The sequence below is a fragment of the Acomys russatus genome, chromosome 31 (genome assembly GCF_903995435.1).
Source record: "Acomys russatus chromosome 31, mAcoRus1.1, whole genome shotgun sequence".
In the NCBI taxonomy this organism is placed as follows: Eukaryota; Metazoa; Chordata; class Mammalia; order Rodentia; family Muridae; genus Acomys; species Acomys russatus.
In genome coordinates this window covers 26,924,383-26,950,867 of record NC_067167.1, presented here as the reverse complement: position 1 = coordinate 26,950,867, position 26,485 = coordinate 26,924,383, and the positions used below count along the sequence as shown (strand labels likewise).

The following is a 26,485-nucleotide window of genomic DNA, read 5'->3' as shown; positions in this document are numbered from 1 at the left end:
CTGAGTGCAATTAAAACAGATGCATAATTAAAATATATTAGGGAGAACAGCATGCCTGGCTAAACTTATTAACCGTCCTGGGGTGTCTCATGCTCCATTGAAATTAAACCATCCAAAAAGTGAACACAGATTTACTCTGACAGCCTTTCAGCAGCCTCTCTGGGCTTAGGGGAGTGAATGGGTCCCCAGGGTTAGGGTGAGGCAGGAGTGAATTTGAGCAAAGTGGTTGGCAACAGTAAGGAAGGCAAGGATACACTCTTTGCAAATCAGCCATATTCTGTATTCTCTGATGGGTCCACTCTCCTGCTAAGAGTGTTGTGGTTTTGTGTCTTAAATCAGGGTATCTTGGTCCACACCCTGATGCCTGCTATGAAATTTTCTGATAATGCTTGAAAAACTGTCTCCCATACCCCTGATGTGCTTTGTACTGTGCCTGTCCGAGGCCAGCAGATAACTCTCTGGCAGACAAACTTTTACTCAACTTTTAAACAGTGTGCTGACTTCAGCAGCGACCTCGGTTGCTCTAAGAAATGGTCTAAGAGTGAGGTAAGCTGTGCTGCTTGCTTTTTTTTCCCCTCCAGATTTCAGTGATGATGCACCTGCTATTTTAAGAGTGCTGGTGGAGAAAGCTTTGTTCCTTAAAATTAATCACTTTTCACTAAAATGAGTTCAGGGATGAGTCAGGGCAGTGGCTGGCTCTTTTGGGGGTGATCTGGAAGAGGAAGCATTGAAACCAAGAATATAGAGCTTATGAAAGAAGGAAATACCAAAATATTATTATTGGACATCATGATAAACCAGTACTCCTCTTGAATACTATTCAAAACTGCTGTCCAGCTTTTAAAAGAGAATATACAAAAAGAGGCCACCCTCTTTTTAAAAGCGGAGACTAAAACTTATTTAGACAAGCATGCACATCTTTCTGAAAGGCCTGTGCTTACCCTGAAGTGTTTGGACTCTGTGAGTCTGGGAGATAGCTGTGGCTGTGATGATAAGTGAGTTGTCCTTGATGGCTGGAGTTTGCTCTGAGTTCCCGCCCCGGCTCCAGGTCACACTGAGAGTTACAATCCCTCTCTTCTATTTTCCTGTCTCTATAGGTGAATTTCATGTGATCGTTTTCCCATGTCATTGATAGCAGGTCCAATATGACATCTAGCCATGTGTTTATAGAATGTTGAGGGCCTAAAGTATGAATTATGCTTCACTGCACTTTACAAAGTATCCTCTGTTGATTTCTCGCAAAACCTTCCAATGCAGCCACATAACGGTTATAAGTGTGAAATCCTAAGGATGGCAAACTTCATTCCAGTGTTTCATAGAAACCATAAAGTGCATATTTATGCAGAACTGGACTTACTTAACATGTGCACAGCATGGAAACATGATTTGTCACCGAGGTGCACTGTACAGTATGGCTTTGCAAATATACTCTCTATGTAAGTACTGTACCTCACTCGTGTGTGAAGAGGGAACCGAACAGGGGGAGTGAAGTGGAAACTGCAGGATAAGGGAAATACGTTCATTTCCACTACTCCATTTCAGGTTGCAAAGATTCGCGTTTAAAACATTGTGTAGCCGGGCGTGGTGGCTCACGCCTTTAATCCCAGCACTCGGGAGGCAGAGGCAGGCGGATCACTGTGAGTTCGAGGCCAGCCTGGTCTACTAAGTGAGTACAGGATGGCCAAGGCTACACAGAGAAACCCTGTCTCAAAAAACCAAAACCAAAACCAAAACCAAAACAAAAAACAAAACATTGTGTAAATTACGTATGTGCATTGTGATGACCCCCCCAGGAACTTCTGTGAACTACAGCTCTGGAACTGAGACCACTGGAAGTAGACACACACACACACACACACACACACACACACACACTCACTTACATATGACTTGCTTAACTAAGTTAGGACCTTGCATTGTAGCCTAAAGAATCTGCATTTCTTATTGCTGTAGTACTTCTCAGAGTTATGATCAGTTTACTTATCAACTAATATATAATATACATATATAATTACTTTTTATTATGTCTTATATAGCTGATAGGAAGTTAAGTGATAACGTGAAGCTTTCTTAAAGCAAAACAATCAATTCCCTATGGTAAAAACTTAATGTCTTGCAAGCGTTTCAGTACTAAATTTAAGGAATATGTCTATGGTGTCTTGAAGTAAGCAGTGCAAGGGCAGAATTCACGGTATCTGATGAGAAAACATACCTGCTTTCAGCTTTATTCTCGCCCTCTCACCTTTAGTATAATGTAATGACTATGTTTGATGTCAAGTTGTGGTAGGAATGTGAAACACTTGCCAAATTTTAGGATCCTCTTCATTTTCTGGAGAAAGTATGATGTTAATGAGAGTGCAAAACACAAATAAACAAACACCTTTCGTGACCCCCAAGCTTTTTGCTCTCTTCTGCACTTGTGGAGGCTGACCTTGCCTCATTACACACTGTCTGCTTTATAAAATATTGCCACAGGTTTCTTTCAGAGGTCACACTGATAGGCGCCCACTCAGTGCAGAGGCAAAGTGTAAATGTTTTGGAGTCTGATTTGATTGTGCACATATCATTTAGTGGGTGACATACCCTTTTATGACAGACAGACAGACAGATGAGTCAGAAAATATTGCATCTTTTTAATTTTCATTAGAGTAAAATAATTCATTGCTTTGGGGAAAAAAAAAGCACAGCACCTTGAGATTTTGATATTGGAACATTTATGTGTCACTATTTGGCAGATTTATGTCCCTGATGCTTGTTTTGCATTCTCCCTGTCCCTCTGTCTGTCTGTCTGTCTGTCTCTCTCTGTGCGTGCGTGTGTGTGTTTGTGTGTGTGTATGTGTGTGTGTGTGTGTGTGTGTGTGTGTGTGTGTGTGTGTGTTGGGCATTCATGTGAAGACCTGAAGCGATGTCAGATATCTTGGTATCCTTCCTCCTCTTTCTCTACACTATAATTTTGAAGCAGGGTCTCTCACTGAACCTGGAGGTAACTGCATCTCACCAGGTCCAGTAGCTAGCTTGCCGTGTGGAATCTCCCGTCTTTTCTTCTCCAGTGGTAATACAAGCATGGCCACACCACTTTGGTTTTCACATGTGCTCTGGAGGTATGCCCTCTGGACCTTGTGCTTGTGTGCCTAGTGCTTTATTTGCCCAGACGTTGCTGCTGCCCCACAATTTGCTACTCCGAATGACCCTTAACATTACTTATCTGTCTCTTAGTTATTTTCTTGAGCATTTTGAGATACAGTCTCTCCTTTCTTCTGCTCCTACCCTCTTGGGTCTTACCCTCACAGTCTTATTTTGTATTAGCCCAGGCTAGCCTTGCCCTTCCGATCCTGACTCAGCCTCCTGAGTGCTGGAGATCACAGTCCTGTGTGTGACTGTATCTGGCCGTCATCTAGCCAGAGCTCTAGCATATCCCTTGTTCTGCTTTTCATATGACTATAAATGTAAAAACACTGGTGAGGTTTTTGTTTGTGATGATTTTGATATTGACAGTTTTCAAATGAGGGGAAAGATCTGTTGCTTTTCAATGTACTAAAAGCAATTGTTCAAGACACTTGTGAGCACAGAGCAGCTGTTTACCATAGGCTAAGTGTGTTATCTTTCAAACAGGCATCTTCATAATGCTAGGAGAGGGCAGGCTAACAGTTTGCCAGCAGGTTGCCTTCGCATCTGCTGCTGTTCAGGTGTTCCTTCTGTTTGACTTGTAAGGTTATTGTAAGTGTGGTCTCTGATATGGTGTGACAAGAGTCCTCTGGGAGATGATTGATCACACCTTTAACTTCTCCCTAAAGAATGACTTCAGTAGGTTTCCTCCGGATCAGTCCGCACGGATTATGTTTTAAATCCCAGTGTGTTTATTCTCTGATATTATGTGTGTGATGGTGCAACGCCTTTATTTCCAGAACCCAAGAGGCAGAGGCAGGAAGGTTTCTGTGAGGTCCGAGGCAGCCTAGTCTACCTGTGAGGTACACATAAGCCAGAGCTACATAGTGAGAGCCTATCTAAGAACAGAGCGAATGGTACAGGTATATGCATTGAAAGTGTCACCATGAAACCTATCATTTTGTATGTTGACTTAAAATAAAGGAATACATGCATATGACAAACAATAAACAAGGGAAACCCTTGGTGCGTGTAAATCAATGGTTTTTCTTATCAGGTCATTATCACCAGAAATCAAACACACGAGTACTGTTTTATGTTTTATTTCCCTTCACAGTATAATTATAATACCCTGATAAAATGCAATCGGAAACAATTTATAGTTTATGAACTATTTTATATAACGTTTTATTTTCTTGCTAAGCTTTGGTTGTTCCGTCAAATCTATTTGAAAATGGCTCATTCTGTTCTTATGAGCAAGTACATTTCCTCCTGGCAAATTAAAGTTACAACTAGGTAAAGCCAGCATAGATTGCTTTCCTTCACCTTCATTGAGCGTGTCACATGGCGTTTATCACAGCATATGACCCCAATACGAGGACTCAGAGGACATACACAAATGCTGAAGGGGACATTGCTTACCAGCCATCTGTCTCTTAGTCTTTTTCAGACACACACGTAAATGTGCACACACATACGCCGACACAGACACAATTACGATTTTACATGGTCGATACCAAGAGCTGTTGTTTCATCTGCACTTCGTTTTTCAGAGGTAATGTGCCTTTGTGGTAACACCGAGCGCTCTGCTGCTGTAATTCTGAAACAGATAAACTAAAGCTGCATTAGGAGCACACTTGTTTTTCCAATGTATGTTGCTCATAGGCCAAGAGGGCATTGTCTGTAAAACAGGCACCCTCATAATATTAGGACAGGACACAGTTTACCCCTAAGGCATTTTGAAAAATCTCTGGCTGACAAAACTGTATCTATAACCTTAACATTTTTACATGAATTATCACTAATGTTTAAAGCTTTTGGGGATTTTTTTTTTTTTTGAAGGTAAGTAACTTTAATAAGTAACATTAGATCTTTACTTTAACGGATTCTCAAAAGTGTTGAAGCCTTGAAGAAAAGGCCACGTGGGTAACTGACTGTAAAGACCTCTCCTCTATGAACAGTTGTGCTTATTTAGCAGTTTAGCTATAACAATAATAAACCAACAAACAAACCAGCAATTAAGATGGGGATGACACCATCAAAATTGCTTACCTGATACAGACATAATATTTAGGGTCAGTGTTGGACTGGCTCCTCTGAAGATTTGGTTTGCATGTGCTTTTAAGCATAGACTGTGACATTCAGTGAGTCAGTAGTGATGGATATGTCTAGACAGCAGCTGCTTTTATTTGAGGTATACATACGAAACATCTACCACAGCTGCTCCTCCTGGCAAGCCCTGGACCAGGTAAAAGTTCTTTGAATTTGGGGATTCCATCTACTGTTCACATGTTGCTACGGCGCCCTTTAATAGGTAGAATTAACTCAGATTTACTTCTTTCTAAACATTTAATGCCATGTCCATGTTTTTCAAATTTTTACTATCATTAGTTAATTAGTTAATTAATTAATAGGCAGTGCCTTGCTTTGTAGCCCAGGATGGCCTCAAAGTTGTTGACTGACTACTGTGCCCAGCAAAAAAAATTTTAACATCCTCTGTGTTGGTGATGAGACATGTGGTGTTGCATTGAAGTCTTCATGTTAACCAGAATTGCCTCATCTGGTCATTGGCCCAAAAGACTTTTGCCTCGGAAACTTGGGGATGTCTTTTCCAGGCTATTAGCGTAAGTAATAAAAAGTATGTAGCGCTCATATTCATCACATTTCCTCCTGGCGACCTTTCTAGTCACTTTTGTATTTCTGTGGTACGCAAAGTTTCTAGAATAAAAGGCTTAAATACATGCCAGGTGGTGGGGCATGGGGTGTGCACTGCTAATCCCAGCACTCAGAAGGCAGAGGCAGGAAGTTCTCTGAGTGTGAGGCAAGCCTGGTCTACAGAGTGAGTTCCAGAACAGCCAAGGCTATAGAGAAATTCTGTCTGAAACAAAACAAAAACAAAACAAAAACCGTTTTAGCCTTTTTTTTTTTTTTTTTTTAAGAAAAAAAATTTAAATGATTTGTTTATTCTTATATTTTTATTTTATGTGCATTGGTGTTTGGTCTGTATACATATCTGTATGAGGGTGTCATATCTGCTGGAATTGCCATGTGGGTGCCGGGAATTGAACTCAGGTCCTCTGGAAGAGCAGCCAATGCTCTTAACCACTGAGCCATCTCTCCAGTCCTCTAAAAAAGACATTTTAGGATTGCTTTTTTATATTTACCACTATGATACTATGACATTTTATATATTTACAAATAAATGGGAAACAAGGGAGCCTGGCTCTACAGGTGTAGTGTGAATGAGACAGGTACAGGGAGACAACTTGTGAAATTCAACAGTTAAGTTGCTGTCATGTGTCATGTGATATTTTACACATGTAATTCATTTGCACAGCTAGAAATTGTTACCTCAAAGATGAGATGTCCAGAAAATTAGGGTGGGACAGGGACGAGAACTGAAACTTCTAATTTTGGCTTTAGCTTCCATTTCATTGTGGCATCACATCTGATCATATGCATGCTTGCTTGCTTCTTTGGTGGTGGAGTAGGTACCACTTTGCGTGAGGACAGAGCCTCTCAGTGCTTGGCAGAGGAAGTGCTGTCTGCCTATGATTTGCCATCGGCCTTTCTGTCTGGATTTATCTGCTAGGCCAATTTGTGGTATGGGTGTGAGATAGAGTACGAGGCATGGAATAGACCGTTGTCACAGTTGAGGCTGAAATAACGGTTTGCTGAATGAAACACAGCTCTGTATACTAGCACCTCAGGGCTAGGTGACGTGATCAGTTATTTTTCTCAGATCTCTGCTTTTGATGTCTAATCTCCCTTTCTGTGGAAATTAATATGGTACATTTGCAATTATTGTTTAGAAGCATTAAAATTTAAAAACAAAACAAACAAACAAACAAACAAAACCAGAATCAATATAGGTGCCTGTCGTAATTCCCTTGCTCTTGCTATGATAAAACATTCTGACCAAAAGCAACTTGAAGAGGAAAGCATTTATTTGACTTGTACTTCCGGGTCACAGTCCATCTTTGAAAAAAAAAAGTCAGGGCAGGAACTCAAGGCAGGAACCTGGAGGCAGGATCTTAGGCACAGCTGTGGAAGGATGCTGCCCACTGGCTTACTCTTGATGGCTTGCTTAACGTGCTTTCTTACAGCACCCAGGACTACCAGCCTATGGGTGGCAGCACCTACAGTGGGCTGGACCCTCCCACATCAATTTTTAATCAAGAAACACCTCCCACAGACTTATTTACAGGCCAATCTGATTGGGGGCATTTTCTCAGCAGAGGTTTTCTCTTCTCGCACAATTTTAGCTTGTGGCTAGTTGACAAAAATAAATAAAATAAAATAAAATAAAGTAAAATAAAATCAGCCTAGTGTTCAGTCTTGCTGTATGTAGTTAGGAAACATTTTTCTTGGGGGCTGGAGAGAGGGATGGTTCAGTGCATAAAAGCACTCGGCACCAAAGCCTGAGGACCTAAATTTGAATCTTTCATAAAAACCAGATCCATACCATAACCTGAGTGTGTGTAATCCTCAAGAAGACCCCTTCTCTGAGGAGATGGGAGGCAGAAACAGCAAAATCCTCGGCAATTTGAAGGCCAGCACATGTGATGGGCATGACAGCAAAGAGGCCTGCTTCAAACAAGGCGGGAAGGCAAGGAGTGCCAGGAGAGAGAGGACCAGAGGTGGTCTTGTGACTTCTAAACGCATGCTATGGCATACACAGTTCACACCTATTCATAAACAGTGTGCACTACACACACACACACACACACACACACATACACACACATGTTACATGTATGGTCTTTGGGTAAAGAACCGATGAAGGTTTGAAACTCCAAAATTCCAGAGTTGGCTTGGTAAATGTACTTTTCTCCTATTTGTAATTCCAGAGGTAATTTCTGGTCGATTTCTTTAGAAGAAGATAAGTTTGACCGCTCTGGGTGGGGATTCTCTTGGTGTCATTTATGAGCATTTTAACTTCAAAGGATATGTTATTTGCTGAAGAGTGGCCACTGGGGCGCAATGTGACTCTTGACATTTTGAACAGTGCTAAATGATGGGACTGTAGTATTTCAAATAGCCTGTTCCAGCACTGTTTAAAAATCCAGTGGGAAAAATGGCAACCCATAGAATCCTGCATACTTGAAATTCTTTAGGTATTAATTTTAAATGCACTTCACAAGTTTATTTCTTACATTTTTCATCCCCTTTAAAGATGAGTAAGGCAAAGGAGACTTACAGCTGTGTCTCTAGAAATGTTTTCTTTTTGTGTTTGCTCCTAAGCATTTTATAAAGAAGCCGAAGGGGTACAAACCACAGCCCTGAGTTTGTTTTTCCTCCATCATGATATATGTCTCGTAAAGGACCTTGTCATAAAGCATGCTGTTACCGCGATTATAAATGTAGTGCTGGAGAGAGGCAGAGACACGAGGAGGAGATGTTGAGTACTGTCAGCATCTTGCTTTTGTTAATTTCAAATTTGTTCCACAATGAAAGCATGCCTACTTGGCCTTTTCTGCTGTCAGTGGCGGCTCCCCAGTTAAATACGTAGTCAATAGTTAAAGGCTTTCTAGTAAGGCTCCGCTGAAGGAACAAGGCCCTGCTGATGGCAGTGCCTCAGGAAGTGACAGCCCTTGCAAATTGTACCCTCTGCAGGGGGTACCTTAGGAGGTGGTCCTGGAGGGTCCTCTCACAGGCCTGGCTGGTTCTCTCCATCTTGGGAGGTCATTGTCATTAGAGAGCCATCTGGGAGAAGGGCTTCTACAGGTAGTGCTGGCAGTGGCTGCAAGAGTGTGTATTGGCTCCTTTGGGACATTTCTGATTGTTCTGTAAACTGCTTTTTGGCTATGTGTGTATTCCTGTCTTCAGGCTTTCACAAATAAATGCTGAGCCTGCTGCTGCTTTTGATTGCAAAAGATATTTGAAGGCAAAATTCCTGGGCCCAAATGTCCTTGCATATCTGTTCCTTTTGGCACTGGTTGCTCCTTCTCCCCCCTGGGTAATTACCTATAGAACTGCTTTCCCAAAGCCTCTGAAGAGGACTCTTTTTGACAAAGCAGGCTTCTAGTGGCAAATTTTTCAACTACTAATTTTCAGAAGAAAAGTTCTCAAATGATGAAGAAGTTTAATCAGGAAAAAAGACATTTTTATTTGCAGAAACAGGCCCTTCAGGCGGAGGTGATTATTTATCGTGGACGTGAAAATCTGCTATACCTTGATTTATTTGGTAAACTGCATTTAAAATAGGAAGGGGCTCTTGTTACTCTATTGGAAGAAAAACCATGGCACTGAATTGTTGCTGAATTTATATTAACACAATAAGGTTTTACATATATTTTAACCCATTCTTTTAGGGGTATGTCTACCCGTGGTGTGTGTGTGTGTTTAATGGAAGTACATGAATATGAGATTTGACACCCTGTGCTAAAATTTACTTTTCTATGCTTGAGAATGTTCTTTCTTTTGAAGTAATAGTCTTTATGGATTTTGTTTTCTGCTGCAGTTGCTATGTCGCTGTTTGACAATGTCTTATGTGTAAGCCGGGCGTGGTGGCGCACGCCTTTAATCCCAGCACTCGGGAGGCAGAGGCAGGCGGGTCGCTGTGAGTTCGAGGCCAGCCTGGTCTACAAAGCGAGTCCAGGACAGCCAAGGCTACATAGAGAAACCCTGTCTCGAAAAACCAAAACCAAAACCAAAACAAAAACAAAAAAAGAAAACAATGTCTTATGTGTCATCTATGAAAACAATGCCAACTCCTTCTATGAACCAGCTTTTGGTGGCTCCTTTTAAATGCACTTGCAGTATGATGCTGAAAATGCCTGTGGCAGTAAGTAGGCTTTAGACCCAGTTCTCCTTTGAAGCTTGCTTCTCTGTATTTATGGAGGCAGGTGCCTCTGTGGTAGTTGTTGTTTGGGAGATCCAGTCTCCTATGTAACCCAATCAGGTAACAACTTAAAATCCTCCTGTTTCCAGCTCCCCAGTGCTGTAAATAACAGGCATGAGCCATTGTCGTTAGCTAGTCAAGTCACTTAAAAAAACAAAACAAACAAACAAACAAAAAACCTTTTCTACGTCAACAAGGGTCTTCAGTTTCTTGTAATTAGACGGATTTCCCTGTGCCTGTCCTGCAGAGACACTGAGATGGGCACTTGCTGTATGTTTCTAGATCAGCATTTCCTGAGGGTCAGTTCACCTGGGAGTCCCCTTGAGCTTTTACAGTGAGGGTTCTGCCTGGTGAGGACCTAGGACTCTGCATTTCTTTGGTTTCAGCTACAGCAGGTACTATAGGCTCTGAGACCACGCTCTGGGGAATCTTGTTTAAATATGTTTACAGGTTGTTATGATTAATACAAAGAAAATAAGATGATAAGAAAATAAGGTGCCAGGCAGCAGATATTATGTTGTAGAGGAGTTTATTAAATGAGCATGCAGGGGGCAGGGGGGAGAAGGAAATGAGGAAGGGGTACCCCAGAGAGAGACAGAGACAGGAAGAGTGAGAAGAGAGAGGAAGAGGAAGAGGGGTAAGAGAGAGGGACATATGGATGGTTTGTCCTTTTATATGGACCCGGGCAGGGCCACGCCCCTGTGGCAGGTAAGCAATGACATCACAAGTAGGTGGACTGAAGGAGAATGCTAACACAGGTAAGGTCAATATCTTTAAAGATGTTTGGGAAATCTGCCTAAATTCCTGCATGAGACTGTTCTGCCTCCTTCCTGCTTGTTTGTTCAATCAAGACATCTTTAATCTGATGGTATGAGTTTGGGTTCCTCTTTGGAATGTGAAAAGGTAGAGCCTGGTGAAGCGTAGGAGATGATCTCCGTTGAAACATCTGTCACCATCCGCTTATCAGACTACTTCTTTGAAACATAACTCTAGAATCGGATATCAAATTCTAATTTTGAAAGGTACACAGAGTTGTGTTGATGGAATAGGTCTGGTCCTGAATGCTTCTCAGTAAAGTCAGGGAGTCTAAGTAGAGTTTTGAGGCAAGAAAGAGCTTTGCTGGTAATAATCTGGTAAGTTAGCATCATGGTGTTTTTTGTTTGTTTGTTTTTGTTTTTTGTTTTTTGTTTTTTTTTCATCCTAAAAGCAACATTTCTTTCTTAAGAACTGTAGATACAGGTTTCCATAGAAACCTGGCGAGGGCCTTTCTCACTTTCAGACAGATGTGTTTGGACATCAGGGTGGTCAAGAGGCTCGTTTCCTGATGCACAGGCTACTGCGATGTCTGAAAGGGATCTGATGGTGTCAGTTCTGGAATGGCCAAGAAAAGTCAAGAAGAACTCAGCTCGTACTATCCAGACAGGGGAGGAGGGCAAAGGTAACGCTGACCAGACAACAATCTTCTCAAGAGTTAATCTGAGATGTCAAATACAGTGGAGCTGGTGGGAGACTAACAGCATTCAGTACCATCCTCTCCAAAATGAAGGTGTTTTACAGGCAAATAAAGCAAGAGATGGCGCAGGGGGTTAATGTTGATTTTGCCCTCACTTACATTCAGCTCATGACTTGAAGAGGTCTTGGTACCCAAACTGAGTCTCTAGAGCCAGAATACATTTGAAGAAAATGTAGCATTCACTGGATGGACACTTTATAGACTTTGCTGATGCAGCAGCAGAAGGCACAAGTAGGTAGATGAGAGTATGAAGCGTAGAACTGTGTTTGTCATTAGTGATATTCAGGCATTAGGTGATGATGCCGGGTGCGGGTACCTACAGTAAGTTTGAAAAAATTTCCATCTGGGATCCAGACAGGGCTCTGCAGTGTGGTCCTTGTGTACTATTCACCATGCAAATAGAAATAAAATGAATCGGGACTTTGGGCTTAAATGATTATATTTAATCTGGTCACTTTACCTTTCAGGCATGTTAAAAGATTTTGGAGTGGGTCAAACAGAATTGTATAAAAGAACCCATTCTAAAGTGAGCTGGATCCCCCCCCCCACCCCCCGTTTCGTGTTGTTATATAATATTTTACAATACTGGGAACAAATATTGGATCAAGGGGAAAAAAAAAGCTGTAGACTTGCAAATACCATTTTACCACTTAAGGACTTGAGCCCCTTAGCTTTTGTGAAGTCAGTACTTTAATTGGCCAGGAAGTGAAAATAAGAACCGTTCGCTTACAACGGGGGATCGAATGAAACAGTGTGAGGGATGTTCCGTGTGGTTTTTAAAAACTGCATCATTATGTGCTTAGATGGAGAGTGTGCTGAAGCAGGCCGTGGGATGACTCAGTTGATCACGGTCCGTGGTGTATCTTGTTCTCATCTCCCTGAGAACACCACTAAGACTTTTCCCTGTAGTGGCAGAGGTTTGTGCTTGGCATCCTATAGTTGCACTGTGGCAGTCCAAACTTTAATGGCACGCCCTTTCCTGCGCTCCTGAATCCCACTCTTGAGGCCCAAGTCCCCAGGATCCTCACATCGGCAGTTCTGGCAACTTCTGTTTCTTGTCTCTGGCTTGTCCAGTGTTTCTGGTCTCTACTGAAGCAAGAGATGATTTTTCAATAGACGCCTGACCAGTCTGTGGAGTTCTTTGCCTCTGGAGGGTAAAGTGATTCGTTATAGTGCCTTAGCTACAAAGACTCTTTCACATTTCAGTTCTTCTTGGCAGGGATGGCTGTCCCTGGGGAACTAATGGGCTTCTCCTTGATTGACACCTCTTTCACTTTCGGAGTACATGTGTGTTTGCAGGAGTTCTGGTAGGCTGGTGAGGAGAAACGCTGTACGGTTTGTATGTCAAGTAAGGTGACATTTTCTGTGCTGATGGGTTTGTGTTCTTCAGTTGGTGGGGAATTTCGGGTGAGTGTGTTGAACACATGTGCTGTATGGCACTGAATCATAGCCAAGCCAGGAAATATATGTGTAGTATCCATGACGTATGTCTGTGTCAGAGCTCCTAAAGCTTGGGAAAGAAGAGTAAAGACTTTAAGATCTTTCAGATCAGGAAATCTAAAGTTCTGATCCCAGAACTATCATTGTTTAAAGCTGTAATTTCAATTATGTAACAAAACTACTGATTCTTTACACTAACATTAATATCTACCACATGGAGTTCTTGGGTAAATATAATGACATATTATGAAAAGAGCGCTGTACAAAGCGTGGCTTGAGTTACTTATGAGATATTTGTCAATCAAAATTACTCATTAATTACATTACTGATAGCTTAAAAGCACTGTATAAGAATAACTGAATGAGCTGTGTAATATTTCGAGATTCTTTTTGGAACCGTTATGTAGCTACTTGTGGTGCCCAAATGTAGACTGGGAACTCAACGCCAGCCTGTGTTACTCAGCAAGAAAACTGCAGACTCAAATTTATTTCTAATTGATATTTAACTCCATGTTTCCAGTAGACATATGGTAATTGATAAAGTCAACAAAACATAAATTTGCCTTTATAAAGATGTTCTTAAGATATGTGTTTTTAATCACTTGTGTGTGAATATGTGCACTTGAGTGTAGGTGTCCATGGAGGAGAGGCCAGATGCACGCACACTCCTGGAGGAGTTATAGGCAGTTGTGGTCTGTTGGAAGTGGTTATTAGCAGCCAAACTCAGGGTCTCCGCGACGCCACTGTGTGCCTGAGCCTCAGGGCATCCATCTAAGCTCGTGAAGTGTAATCTTGCTTTTAAACTGGGGGAAGTGATGTAGAGACTACACTGTTAGAGACACTAGCACCCCTTTACGCGTGCAACTAACTGGCTCCCTCTTCAGTTACGTAACAGGGTCTGTAAGAAGTTACGGAAAATTGATGTTTCTTTAGCATCTTACAGGAATGATTATGGTCCGTGCTGTACGGTTTGCCCAATTAATGAAAATACAGACTTATTTTCAGTTTTGTTGGAAATGATGGTAAACAAAGTGTTCCCCTTTGCCCCAATGGTAGTTTTCTACACCCTTCGGCTTTCAGTGAGCAGAACGGAATACGAAGCTTTGTCTCAAACTCCTTTTCGCTAGTTTTCACCCTCGTTGATATAACTCTTGTATTAATTTACCTGAAAATAGTTTCTGCATCTAAGAAATGACCTATCTCTCTCCCAATCAAAACACATCCTGAACCCATTTGCTTAGCTTTTTGCTAAAATATCTTCTTGCTTTCTTCTCTTCCTACTTATGTGGTCCACAAAAGATACCCCTTCCAAGTTTAGGATTGTTGGGAATGCTGGAAATGACAATGTGACTCTGATTTCTCGGAGTAGCCTTTCTCTTTAAATCTGGGGTGTGGCTTTCATACTCTGGCTTCCTTGTGAGCCTGAAATAAGTCACATATCGGCATAATGGCTTTGAGCTCACTTGTCTGAGCTCAAATATTTATTTATTTATTTGTAATTGCCTTGGGACGGTTAATGTTTTGAGTTGAAATTGCACACATATGGTGTGTGCCTTATTGTACACATATAATACTAAATAAAGCACTTTAATTTATTTTTAATTAGTTATCCTTTTATGTTTAATATACAATGATAAGATACAAGGTACCAGATGCCAGATATTATATTATATGAGGTTTATTAAGTAAACATGGGAGAGAAAGAAAGGGGGAGGGGTGCCCCAGAGAGACAGAGAGAGAGAGAGAGAGAGAGAGAGAGAGAGAGAGAGAGAGAGAGAGAGAGAGAGAGAGAGAGAGACTGAGGAAGAGTAAGAGGGAGGGATGAGGTAGGACTGTCCTTGTATATAGCCCTGAGCAAGGCCACGCCTCTGTGGAAGGTAGGCAGTGATATCTCTGGTAGGCTGACTGAAGCAGAATCCAGTCCTCCTCTCGCCCCTCCCCCATCTCCCCTCTCAGTCTCTGTGTCGTGCTCCAGCTCTCCTTTCTTCTCTTTCTCAGGCTATCTGGGATGCTCTCTCTCCTCTCTGTCTCTGTGTTGATGCTCTCTCTCTTCTCTATCTCCTTTCTCTTCTTTCTCAGTCTTTCTGTGGCACTTGTATGTATGCGCCCTCCCTTTCACCTCTTCCTCAGTCTCTCCCTCTCTCTCCTTCTCCCTCTCCCACCCCCCCTCCTCTCTCTTCTCAGTCTCTCTGAGTGTGCTGCTTTCTTTCTCTCTCCTTCCTCCTCTTTCTCAGTCTCTCCATCAGTGGCTCTTTCTCTCTTTCGCTCTCTATGTGGTGTGCATGTGTGTGTGTGTGTGTGTGTCTGTGGGCACACATGGCTCATGGTATGTGTGTGGCAGTCGGAGGACAGCCTGTGGGAGTTGGTTCTCTCCACCATGTAGTTCCCAGGGGTTGAATTCAAGTCCTTTAGGCATGGCAGCAAGTGCCCCACCCACTGAGCAGTCTCACTAACTCTAAAGAGGCACTTTCATACCACAGTCCACATCAACAGTGAATGCTTTGCTTCAGTGTAATCTCATTCACATTTTGGGTGTTACGTTATTCTCAGTTGGAATGTTTGCTTTGTTCTTGTTGATAACTAAATTGTAACAGCAAGTGGCAAGCTTCTAGAAATGAGAGCAGTTTGGGTTCTTGTTGGCCAGCAGCCTAGTTCTCTCGAGCGCACATCTGTTCTTTGGAACACTGAAAGAATGTTCAGGTGAAAACTTACCTAGTATTTTAATAAGCCAGATTCTGATGGTTTTAAAATTTTAGTCATACTGTTGTTAAGTTGTTAAGGCAAAACTTTAGCGGTTTGTAAAATGACTTTCAATTCTGTGGAACTAGTTTAAATTGATGCATCAAACTAGCAATTCAAGACCTTAGTAAACATGTGTCTACAGTTGATTTTGAGAACTAAACAAAGACTGATGGTGTATTTCTCCAGGGGTCGAGTAGGATGGGAGAGTATGGTTATTTACAGTGAGGAGGAGGTCAAAAAAATGGCATCCCCACGAGTGAACTTTGCCAGAATGGAGTGTAGCTGGCTTGTGGACCCCATCTTTGCTCAGGATACCCTGCTTGCCATTTTTGAAACAGAGGAGGGACCAGGCTGTGAAATTGGGGTAAAGTTTTCCTGTGTGGGATTCAGGGTAGGCAGTGTGATGGAAGATAAGGAGTTTGGATTGATACCACTGTGAATTGGAACCAGACAGTAAATAAGCATCAAGACTCTTTGTTAGGGTGGAAACCGACTGAATTCAGCTGTTTGTGGAGTCACCTCTTTGCTGTGTTATAAAAGAGATCTGATGTATTTTGAGCACATTCTGGCTTGTCGGATAACATCGGTAGAAAATGATACTGTGTATTTTCTCTCCATGAGTATATTATATATATTTTAATTCAAATAAAATAACAGGTGTCCTGATGGCGTTTTTATACATGTTAACTTTGCTGATCCGTTCCGCCTTCATCTTCCTCTAGTCTTGTTCTCTTCCCTGTTTCTCTTCCTTTGTCCTCCTATACTCATTCCCCATTCATATTTCATGTTTCTCTTGTCATCCACCCCTTTCCTCCTTTTTTAAGAAAAAAATGTTCAATTTTATTTTGTGTGTGCGTGTGTGTAGGGTTGCCTGCACATATGTATGTGTGTCCTGCATGTGCTCTGTGCCTGGAGGGCCATATACCTGGACCTGGAGTTACAGATTGTTATGAGCCTCTATGTGGGTGCTAAGGACAAAACTTGGATCCTTTGTATGAACAAGAACTGCTCTTAGCTATTCAGCCATCTCTCAGATCTCCACGTTGCTCCCTTAAAGACTTGTTTTTCTCTCTCGTGGACCCCTTTCTGGTTTCCAGATCCCATCCCATGCGGGATTATTGTTTTAAAGGTTAGCACCATAAACATCCGTTTGTTCGCCCTTGTTTACTTGGAATTTGAGTTCTGAGAATGAATTAATTAATTTCATGTGTGAGGGAGGGAAGTTTATTTCTCCATTAGTAGCTCAAGACTGAATGTCATATCAAACAGCTCCTCACCGTAAATTTTGGATAGTATTTAAAAGCTTAAAAATATTTTAACATAGCCTTAAATTTACATTTCAGTCTCTATTTTTCTGTTGGTTGAAAGTATATGTGAAAACAGAATAAATACTTTACATGCAAGTTACCTATTTGGAGAAAGATATTGCTCATGCTTCTATGTTATTTGTGTGTGTATTCTTAAGGAGTTTGTTAGAGAAAGTGGATGTGGTGGCAAACACCAGCATCTTAGTCTTCTGGAGGTAGACGCTGGAGTTCAAGGCCAGCCTTAGCTTTATAGCGAGTTTAAACTCGCTGGTTTGCAATAGGTAAGAGTGCTACAAAACTTTTTTTGAGAGTAGAGTGAAATTGGTAGAAATTGTTAGACTATCATTGTAATTTTTTTGGGGAGAGAGGGAGCAGACAGTCTATGGCTATTGCAATGGTAGTTTGTCCAAATCTTTAGTAAATGGAAATGAATCAATGATTTTTGTTGTTGTTGTTGTTGTTGTTGTTGTTATTTTTTTGTAAAAGATTATTGGTTTCCTTGACCTAAAGAAAATGTATGGTTCTTAAAGATTTTTACCCCAGAAATTGTACTAATTGTAGCTGGCTCACTGGGACTCCTCAACAGATGTCTACCCTCTGTCAATACTGGTATCAGAAAAAGATGAGTCAAGATTAAGAGTGCTACTAAAATGATAAGAAGATAGCCACCTGTATATAAGCAATGACCAGAAGACTTACTGATTTGCTCTATGAGGGTTTCCTTCTGTGGTGTGAGCACTTGTGCCAGGGCCAAATGAGGCTCTTGTTACTAGCAATTGATGGAGCAGAAAGGATGTGTTTATCACTTTAAATAGTTTGATTTCACAGATGATAATGTAAAAATATGATAATTCTATTCAATGTTTTGGAGAGAGGTTTGATTTTTTTTTTTAAGTTTAATTGTAATTCAAGAAATCAGCTCGAATAGGCATTGGCCTTTGATTTCTGTGTTTTAAATCATTCTGATCTAAAACCCTCTTGGTACCCAAGAAAGCAGCCAGATGGGATGTTTTCTACTCATGTCACTCCTTATTCCTGTAACAAGAGACCATGTTAAGTGTGGGGCCCAGGCCCAGAGGAAGGTGTAGTGACAGCATAATCTATGTCTGGTGGGAAGAAAACACAGTACAAGTCTAAAATGGCCATGCTTATGATTCATATTGAGCCCATGTCAGAAAGCACTTGACCCCCACCCTGAGGGAGAGGTCACGTGTGACAGGATTCTCTTGAATTGGTTCTTGAAGAAGTAAGAATAAACGTAATAAGGATGAGAGTAAAGGAAGACTATTTTGAAGGTGCTCTTCTAGAGCGAGGCATGCATCTGGCAGAGAGGATGATCCTGGGCACAGAAGGGGTCTCTTGGTAGATTCACATGAGCAAGGTCACCTAGGATCTTGTATTCCATGGTGAAATTTGAAGATCTGGTACTCAGTAAGATTAAATAAATCTGAAACAAACAGACCATAAAATTGCCTATTAGGGGATTATATTGACTATTCTATTGGCAGCTTTGTATTCCCCAATGGTGTTGAGCCTTAAAACAAGGTGGGAACAGGGATGAAAAAGAAAGTCGGCTGTAGTAGAAATGGACAGTTGGGAGAAATTCCAGCTTCACTTAGCTCTCCATCTTGGGCAAGTGGACAGAACAGGAAACACACAAGGCAAGCTGTTTTGGTCAAGGGAGATGGAAGCATACGCCTCCTTTCCTTATTAAGGGGGGAGATGGGATGGACCATAGTGGTGTCAGACATTAGTATTCCACAAGTGCTTTGGAGCTTAACATGCCTGGATTGAGATGGTGCTTTCTTGGTATACCTTTATTTTGGCAAGTGTGCTAGTTCTGAAGGCTGAGCAGTCCAAGATCAAGGCTCATGCTTTCTTTCCACTGTGTATCAGAAGGCATGAGGCAACACTTAGAAGTGTTTTTGTTTTGTGTTTGTAGATAAAAGTCTTTGTGCATGGCACAGGCTGATGTTAACCCACTGATCTCAAACTCCCAGGTGTTTTGCTTCTTCTTTTGGGGTGGTGGAATTATAGCTGTTCACCGTCATGCCCTGCCATTCTTTAACTCGTGGCCTCCCTCACCCCTTCCCCCCTTAACTGCTGGGTATTGAACGTATGTCATTGCAAATGCCGGGCAAGTGCTCTACTGCTGAACTACTTTCTGAAGCTTATTATAAGCTCATTGATTGCATTAGGGAGGGCTCTGTCTCCTGATCTTATCATTTATCTTATCGCCCCTATGAGTCTTTCTTCCAGCCATCATCTTGGACTTTAGGATTTAACGTTAATTGGATGGGAGCAGGGGATGTATCCATTCATTCTGCAGTCATAAGTCCAGTTCAGGACACTTGGTGCCTCTTATTTCTCTGAACAAAGGCCTCTAAGTAGCCACGAGGAGTTCATTGTTCATTCCCTTTTGGATTTTTAAAAAATATGTTTATTTAATTTATATGCATTGGTGTGAGGGTGTCAGATCTTGAAGTTACAGACAGTTGTGAGCTGCCATGTGGGTGCTGGGAATTGAACCCAGGTCCTTTCGAAGAGCAGGCAGTGCTCTTAACCACTGAACCATCTCTCCAGCCCCTCCCTTTTGGATCTTAATCTAGTCACTATAGTCACTGTGGTGACAACTGGAACTTTATCCCCAGTTCCCACAGAAATTTCTGACTCAGGCCATCATCCATTAAACATGGTTGGCGGGGAGCTCTGTCTAATCTTAGTTACTATGCATGTACCTCTCTGTAGTCCAGCATAAGAACGGAGGGTTGACGCCAGTTGCCCTATCTGACACCATATTGAAAAGACTTGCCACAGGAAATAGTGGCTTTGACAGAAAGAAGGGCTAAGTATTCTTGGGAGAAGACCACGCAAGCTCAGGAAAGCTCTTGAAGTCTTCTTCCTTCTATTCTCATTATCAATGACATCATTAGTAACCCTTTTGGAGCCGGCTAGGACAGCAACATCATCTTCAGAATCCTGGAGCCAGACTCAGGTGTGAGGCCGTTACCCATGTGAAGTGGAGGATGTGTGCATTTTAAATCATAATCTAAATTGAGGTAAGTGCTTCTTGAACCAGATCTACCTTGCAGTTACTCCCCTCAACACAGCCTTTTGCATTCTTCACTTATGTATTGGCTGTGTCTACTCTCTGTAATGGCAGAGTTTAGCAGTTGCAACAGAAACTTTGGGGCTTATGAAATGTAAAATATCTACTGTCTACTCATCGATGGGAAAAGTTTGCCAGTCCCTGCTTTTAACAGAAATACTCAGGATTTCAGAAGAGTCTGAAAACTCTTCTGGCAGATGTTCTGGTCCAAAGCCCATCTGGTCTTTTTAACCTTCCCTGACTAGCTGAGAAAACAGGTCTGATAATTCTTAGGAATGAAAGTTCAAAGTCAGACTTACAGTATTTTACCAACTTCTCTTCCCCTCCCTCTCCGGAAACTGCTATAGAGTTTATTGAACATGCTAAGAGACCAGGATAGCACTGAATGAGGGCAGCTGAAATGCCCCCATGCACACTACTATGGTCATGGCAGGTTTTGTCCCTGTGAATGCTTTGATGTAGTGCATTTGTGAATGTGGTTTTCGTGCAATTGTAGGTCTCTGTATATTGGTTTCGTCAGCTTCCCGGTGGTCCTGGCCCCTTAGTCTGGGCCTGCAGGAAGTGCCCCCTGTTGCCTCCAGCGGGGACCGCATAGCCTCTAGGATGCTTGAATGACTGTTGGTTAACCTCCTCCCTCTTTCCCCAGCAAGCCCTGTTTGCAAGCAGTTGCTTCTCAGTTGTCTGCTGCTTTGTTAAATTGTTCTGGGCTGCCTTTCACTGTGCTCTCCAAGTGTCCTGCTTGACCTCCCCTCGGGCATCTCCTTACCTTGCTTGTGCTCTGCTCTAAGCAGCTCTTTCATAGTTCTCTGGTATCCACTTTCTTATGTGCTCGGTCCCCTGGCCCGGTTTTGTGTGTGTGTGTGTGTGTGTGTGTGTGTGTGTGTGTGTGTGTGATTGAGGTTTTGACACGTACAAAGTGACTCTGAGTCATTGCTTAGTTGACAGCCTCCTCTTGATGCTTTTTGTTCTTTGAGTTACTTGAGAGGCACCCTTGAAAAAAAACTCAATAATGTGATATGATGACAACCCCCCTCCCCCATTAGCAGGGGAAAAGGCCATGTGGTTTTGTTCTGATCTGGACTGAACTTTCATAACCATTTGTCACATGGTTACAGTTTGCATTTGATTGTCCTCAAGTACAAAAGTCATTGTCAGGCAAGACTTACTTATACCTGATTCTTGTGCTTTTCCAGGAATGCTGTTAACTTACATAGCTAGAAATAGAAGGTCTGAGAAACAGCAGCAGCTGGCCTTGTAAAATCTGTAGCTCTAATGTAGGTTTGTGGCAATACATGGATTAACACTTACTGACTAGAAAATGCTGCCAGAGATAGGAGTTTCTTTTTTTCTTTCTTTCTTTTTTTAAAATATATTTTATTAATTTATTCATATTACATCTCAATTGTTATCCTATCCCTTGTATCCTCCCATTCCTCCCTCCCTCCCATTTTCCCCTTACTCCCCTCCCCTATGACTGTGACTGAGGGGGACTTCCTCCCCCTGTATATGCTCATAGGGTATCAAGTCTCTTTTTGGTAGCCTGCTATCCTTCCTCTGAGTGCCACCAGGCCTCCCCATCCAGGAGACGTGGTCAAATATGGGGCACCAGAGTTCGTGTGAAACTCAGACCCCACTCTCCACTCAACTGTGGAGAATTTCCTGTCCATTGGCTAGATCTGGGTAGGGGTTCGAAGTTTACTGTACATATTGTCCTTGGCTGGTGCCATAGTTTGAGCAGGACCCCTGGGCCCAGATCCGCCCATCATAATATTCTTCTTATAGGTTTCTAGGACCCTCTGGATCCTTCTATTTCCTCATTCTCCCATGCTTCTCTCACCTAAAATCCCAATAGGATGTCCTCCCCTCTGTCCCACTTTCCTGGTAAGTGAATACTTTCATGTGACATGCTCCTTGGCCTAGTGTCCATATGTAAGTGAGTATGTACCATTTGACTCTTTCTGCTTCTGGGTTAACTCACTCATTATGATCATTTCTAGGTCAGTCCCAGAGATAGGATTTCACTAGTGGGTTTCAAAAATAAATGATTCTTTTTTTTTTTTTTCCCGAGACAGGGTTTCTCTGTGTAGCCTTGGCTGTGCTAGACTCACTTTGTAGACCAGGCTGGCCTCGAACTCACATTAATCCGCCTGCCTCTGCCTCCCGAGTGCTGGGATTAAAGGCATGTGCCACCACACCCAGCTATGATTCTTAAGTATATAGACATTCAGTCTATATATAAGACCTAATGAGGAAATACAACACATTTACCTAACAACTACCTGTATTGCTTAAGAATAAAACAAAACAAAACAAAACAAAAAACTTAGCTTAATTTTTAATAAGTCTATTAAAGTCTTGATTTATAAGAAATAGCAAGTGATTTTTATAAAAGCATGCTGTTAAGCAGGGCAGCTTTTGATTTAGAGGTAGTGAGTTCAATTTAAAATATTAAGGTAGAGGAGACATATTGCAAACCAACATATATCGTGCTATTTATTTAAAGGGTACCATAATATTCTCAGTTTGTGATAGTTCAACCCTGGCATTAAATTTTATGAGCAGATACATAATATTTACATGTGTTTATAAGCACTTCTGTACTTGCCACAGCCAAAGGAGAAAAGTCATTGCTCGAATCCCACAGAGGCCGTAAAACTTGGTTCTGGTGTTTTGAGGCCTGTTGTAATTCTCTGGTTACTCACTCAGTATGCCAGGGGTGAAGTGCTGATGTTGCTGGAAGCCAATGACGTGAAAGTCTCCAGGAAGCACTTATATTGCGGAAGGCTTGGGGGGTACTTTGATATCAGCAAACTAGTTTATGGGAATAGTCGGAAGGTATGCACTGTTGAAATCATATCCACAAACCCAGTGTTTATATTGAAGTCATGCTCCCAGTTTATAGGTGTTGCTTGGTGCTCTTGATTTTATGTGATAAGTTGAGATGGAGTTCCCGTCTCGCTGGAATTCATGTCTGCTCTAAAAAAAAAATTCTGTGGGCTATCTGATTATAGTGACCCATTTGAGCTGCTGTTGGAAATGCATGCCTTCCAACACAGCTTTAGGCTCCCTGGCCATCTCTCTGTCAGGTGCTTCTGCTTGGACCTGGCTATCACAGCGTATCTCTCCAGCTCAGTTCAGGATGCGTGAGGTCCACAGGTGTGGGCGTGGGTCGCTTCCTCTCGGAAGGCGTTGGCTCCTCCCTCGTCTAGGTGGCCCAAGGTGTCTGTCTGTAGTCAGTTCCAGTTTGTAGTTTATGCCTGAATCAGGATCTGAGTGAACTATCGTAACTGTGAGCATGATATATAAAAACTGCATTAAAAAGAAAAGAAAAAGAGTAGTGTGTTGTAATTGTGTAATTAAATGAGGGAAGAAAATAGGTCAGATAAGGACGAAATTGATGGCTTTTGTCTCCTGGCCTCTGATGTTCGAGGGTTATGATTTTTCTAAGGATAAGTAGGTTCAGACTTTTGAGTATCATGTGAAAAAGTCTAGACTGACAGAAGTTTCAGAGATTGATAAAATTTTTATGGAAATACAAGTTTAATCTTGTAAAGTTCTATAAAAATATTTACATACAAGCTGAACTAGTCCGTCTTACTATGTATAGAAAATATAATTAAAAAAAAAAGAAAATATAATTTTCAGATGTTTTCATATTTTATTTTCTATTAGTTCTCTTAACCTAATATGGTAATCATTATTCCTCATTATGATTAAGAAAAGAAAATTCTAAGCTGGGCGGTGGTGGGTGGTGCACGCCATTTTAACCCCAGCACTCAGGAGGCAGAGGCAGGCGGATTGTTGTGAGTTCGAGGCCAGTCTGGTCTACAAAGTGAGTCCAGGACAGCCAAGGCTACACAGAGAAACTGTGTTTCAAAAAACCAAAGAAAAGAAAAGAAAAGAAAAGAAAAGAAAAGAAAGAAAGAAAGAAAGAAAAGAAAAGAACACCACCAGACCAAGATGAATCAGACATGGACCATGGACCAGGCCTGTCAGTTTCCGAAGCTAAAGCTTTCAGCATCACTCTATCACAGCATAAGATGGAGGCGCTTTTAGGGTATCTCAGTGGTAATGCTCTTTCCTTCCATCAAGTAACGACAGGAACGCGTGTGTATTTACTCAAGCAAGTACTCATTTAGTATTGCCCAGCTTGTTTTTGCAGGGTGAGCAGAAATGAATCTGAGTGAATTCTTGCTTTCAAAGCAGCTTTTTTTGTGTCACAGATCCCTTTGGCCATCTGTTGAAATCTGAGCTTCTGCTCTAAGAAAAATGTTTTAAATGCACGAAACAAAACACATATTGAAATATTGAAATACATTTATCAAATGATTAGAACTCAGATACATTCCCTAGTACTCTGTCTTCATTAAGCTGTGCAATAGCAGAATAAAGTGGCAGGTCCCTTAGAAGCCATCATATTGAAGTATTCATAAGCATAAATGTTTTTTTTTTTTCACTAGCACTATAGCACCTGTCTTGTGATGGAAGCACGTCTGTGGTTTTTAACTGGTGGCAGAATCTTTGCCATGGTTTGTTACCATCATTTTGCAGTGGAAGACTGTTGGTAGAGACTAACAAAAAGAAGATACCCCTTCTTTTTTATTCAAGTGCAAAAATTCCTTGAATTCTAGTGGAATCCAGGATGAGGACCCCTGGGAAGACCAAGAATGCATTTATTAAAAAGGCAAAATACAAAACTTATTGATAAGTTTGATTGAGGACAGTAAATATCTGAGAAAGGTCCAAAAAGGTCAGCAACTCTATTGTCAACTTGATTAGAACCCCAAAGCTTAGAGTCACCTGGTCCACGATTACCCAGGTTGGATGTTGAGATTTTGTTGGTTTTGTCTTGGGGTTTGTAACTGTTTATGTTAGCTCATGAGTTTTGGCATTGGGGTGTATTGCATAGGTCAGAAAGTATCACGGCTAGCTTTGATTTTGGTGAGTGTGAAAAACACTCTGGGGAAAAACCAGTGTGTCCAAGAAACTGTTTGAAAGCCTGGTCTTGGCTTGTGTGGAGTTTTGAGTAAATATTCTTTATGAGTCCATGGAGAAAATGTTGGAAACTGCTGATTTTGATAATCTGTAATTTCTCTTTTCACCTTGATTCTTTCGATGAAATAGCTGTGGTATTTAGAGCACAATGAAATTAGTATAGTTTTCCATGTGTTCTAAAGAAGTACAAGGGGAAAAAAAAAAAAAAAACGAAAATAGATGGAAAACGTTCTAAAAAGGAATTGATGCCTTGTCTCCAGCAGATGATAGTGTGAAATCTTTACTCCGTTGTAGACCTAGAATTACTACGTGGTACTGCTTTGGGATCAGAAGAATAGAATGAAACATTTTTGAGGGCCAGGGATGTTGCTCAGTGGTAGAGCTCATGGCTGGCCTGCCCACTGCCCTAGGTTTCATTCTTAGCATCACAAAAAGAAAACACAGAGATAAACACCCTATGGCTGTCATCAACGAAGTAAAAGAAAGGGCTCACAGTTTATGAAAACCTAATCCCAGAAGAAAGCCTCCCCTAGTCAATGGAATCCAGTTTTCTGTGTCCTGTCATCTTTTGTCCTCAACCAGACCTCTGTTTCCTCCTCTTCCTTTTTTTGTTTTCATTTCTTTCCTTTCTGATCAACTCTTTCTCCTTCCTCCAGTTTCCTCTTTGTACCTTTCTTCCCCTCCTCACCCTCTACTGACAGCTGATGCCAAACTTGGGATTGAGGGTGGTGGGGGCGGCAGCCACCTCACTGTTGATGGCACTGTAAGTGACGTTTTCGGACATTATCTCAGTTCTGCATAAATAGGGATGCCCACCTTAGGTGCGCTGCCAGGACATTTGATGAATACAGTAACTCTTGTGTGAAGACCTCGGAAGGATTAAGGCAGACTTATCCCACTTGGCAAGAAGATTTGTGAAACTGCAAGTTACTGAGGATGACCAGAGAGAAGGGTATGTTTTAGGGAGTAGATGGTGGTAGAAATACAGAAGCAGGCAGAAATCAGTTTGTGGTGGGCTCCTGGCGAGCCAAGGGGCTAAACTGAACGCTGTAAGGATTCTTAAAGAGAGGTGGATGACAGGATGTAAGTTTTTACTTTTATACTTATTTAAGTGTAAGACTGTTTACCCTTCATGTCATATGCATGCAGTACCTGAGGAGGACAGAAAGGGTATCAGATCCTTTGGAAGTGGATTTATAGATGGTTGTGAGCTGCCATGTAGGTGCTGAGAGTTGAACCTTTGCAAGAATATCTGGTACTCTTAACTGCTGAGCCATCTCTTCCGCTCCTCAGGACAAGTATTAAGAGTCCTCAGACAGAAACAGAATAGATGGAGAAGTCTATGCTGGAGGTGAGGTGGGCAGGTAGGACACTTTTCTGCTATATCCAGAGTTGGAACTCTAGCTGAGGAAAGACGAGAAGAGATTTGC

At 41.7% G+C, this 26,485-nt stretch overlaps 1 protein-coding gene across 2 annotated transcripts in view; it reads left to right on the top strand.

Moving 5' to 3' along the window:
• Positions 1-26,485, top strand: part of Tmtc2 (transmembrane O-mannosyltransferase targeting cadherins 2) — a 383,935-nt gene that overhangs the window by 1,511 nt on the left and 355,939 nt on the right. The gene's annotated exons all lie outside the window — the stretch shown is intronic.